Consider the following 2,303-nt stretch of genomic DNA (forward strand, 5'->3'; position numbering starts at 1 on the left):
CACAGGGGAAGTGCAGGCTTTTCCCACTGTCAATGTCTATGTTAAGGGAGTAAGGCAGCCTGAAACCTCTTGCTCCTGGGTCCCATAGTCCCCATTCCCCTTCCAACTGGAAATTTGTGCTGTGACCAGAGGAACAGGAAATGGGGTGAGAAAACTTAGGGGACTGGGTTGTAAGATGAAAGGCTGGTCTTGCAGCAGTAATGACAGTTCCTAGGGGGACTGTGACATCACCACATTCCACTCCTCCCAGGGGAGGGGATCACATCAGCGTGATGCCCATGTCGCCACTCCATGATGGGGGAGGGAAACACAGGGTTCAGACCCAGGTCCTTGGAGACGCCAGCCCAAGGAGCCCAGGGAGGTTGAGCTTGGGACAGCAGGAGGTGAGGGCAGAATGCAGTAGGGAGCCCCGGGGGTCACCAGCCTAAAGTCACCCAGGGACGACTGGCGAGGGTGGGGCCTGGGGCTGGGGGACCCAGGTCCTGGGAGACGCAAGCCCAAAGAGCCCAGGGAGGTCGGGCTTGGGGTGGCAGGAGGTGAGGGCCGAGTATGGAGCAGGGAGCCCCAGAAGCCGCCCGCCCAAAGTCACCCTGGGGTAAAGATTGGCAAAGGAGGGACTGGGCTGCTTGCTGAAGGGGTGGGGCTGACTGACAACAATTTGGTGGGGGGAGCCCAGAGTCGCTGGTGTTGGGGGGCCCAGTTCGGTATGCCTCAGGAGTAGTTTGTACTCTGGCAACGGTCTTGTCGTTGGAGGGGCTCTGTGGTTGGGTTGGGGGCTATGACCTGGTGCGTTTTACCCTTTTCTTGGCTGCGGTGAATTTTCCCTGTCGTTTTTTTTCTGACATCATGGGGTGCGGAGGGAGGCGGGGTTGGGGTCACATCAGCGAAATCCCAGTGAGCACGGCTGAATGCCTCCAGTCACCTACCAGGCCGCTGTGCAACTGAGCCAGAGGAGGCGTAACCAGGACCCCACTAGAACTCAGAAGAGGGGCGTGGCCTTAATGCTCCAAGCCCATTGGTCAGTGAGAAAGATGAAAGGGAAAGGAGGTGTGGCCAGGCAGCAGGGTGTCCAGAGAGACCTGTGCCATCACAAGGAAAGCTGCCCATGCAGCTGCTGTCGCCGCCCACTCAGAGAGAGTGGAGGGGCCGCCCACTCGGAGAGGGGAGGGGCTGGCTTTTGCTTTAAAAGCTTTCAAACTGTAAAAAATAAACTTAAAAAACTATACATGTGTATACTTTATATATATGTGTGTGTGTGTGTATCTATGATTTCCTCCAGAGCTGTCTTCATTATCCAACTTCTATGCAAAGTCTATGATTTTGGCCTATATTTTTCATCTTCAAATGGAGTACAAGAATTACCAGTATCACCTTAACTGAGATACGGATCCTAGAAAAATGGAAAATCCATAGCATGCTTGATGATTAATGAAGCAGACTATAGTACCAACATTCCAATAAGACAAAATAATCACAATGATTTCTCTTTTTTGGAGGAACATTTCTCTTATTCTCCTACATTATGAAGATTTTTTGTTTTTGAAATGAGAAACCTGTCTAATATCTTTAAAAACACAAAGCTTTTGGGCCGGGTGTGGTGGCTCACGCCTGTAATGCCATCACTTTGGGAGGCCGAGGTGGGTGGATCGTCTGAGGTCAGGAGTTCAAGACCAACTTGGCCAACATGATGAAACCCTGTCTCTACCAAAAATACAAAAACTAGCCAGGTGTGGTGGTGGGTGCCTGTAATCCCAGCTATTTGGGAGGCTGAGGCAGGAGAATTACTTGAACCCAGGAGACGGAGGTTGCAGTGAGCCAAGCTCATGCCACTGCACTTCAGCCTGGGTGACAGAGCAAGACTCCATCTCAAAAGATGTAAAATAAAATAAAATAGAAAATAAGGAAGAACACAGAGCTTTCAATTTAATAAGCACTTAAAGCTCTCTACTGGTTTAAGAGAAATACAAGTCCCATTATTCTAGAATCACCTGGCTCTAAGCCTTGCAAATGAAACTGAATTTCTCAGTTGACACTGTGGTTTGCAATCATGAAAACCAATAATTATGTTATGTCACTGTGCACTGCTTGTTACCTGAATTCCACACTAGGCTGGGATCATGGGTTGAATCTTTCATGATTTTCTCCATAACCTGTGTGCTTCTTATCTCAGACCAAACTAAACTTTTTTCTAGAGTTCTACAATTTACAGTTAATAGACAAGAGTGGTTCTCAAAATGTAGTCTATGGACTAGCAGCACCAGCAGCACCTGAGATCTTTTTATAAGTGCAAATTCTCAGGCCCC

At 49.2% G+C, this 2,303-nt stretch overlaps 1 pseudogene; it reads right to left on the reverse strand.

Annotated features, from left to right (window-relative positions):
- Positions 1-6: 6 nt before the first annotated feature.
- Positions 7-783, reverse strand: LOC113222403 (annotated as a pseudogene).
- Positions 784-2,303: the final 1,520 nt, after the last annotated feature.

The sequence above is a fragment of the Piliocolobus tephrosceles genome, unplaced genomic scaffold, assembly GCF_002776525.5.
Source record: "Piliocolobus tephrosceles isolate RC106 unplaced genomic scaffold, ASM277652v3 unscaffolded_30965, whole genome shotgun sequence".
NCBI lineage: Eukaryota > Metazoa > Chordata > Mammalia > Primates > Cercopithecidae > Piliocolobus > Piliocolobus tephrosceles.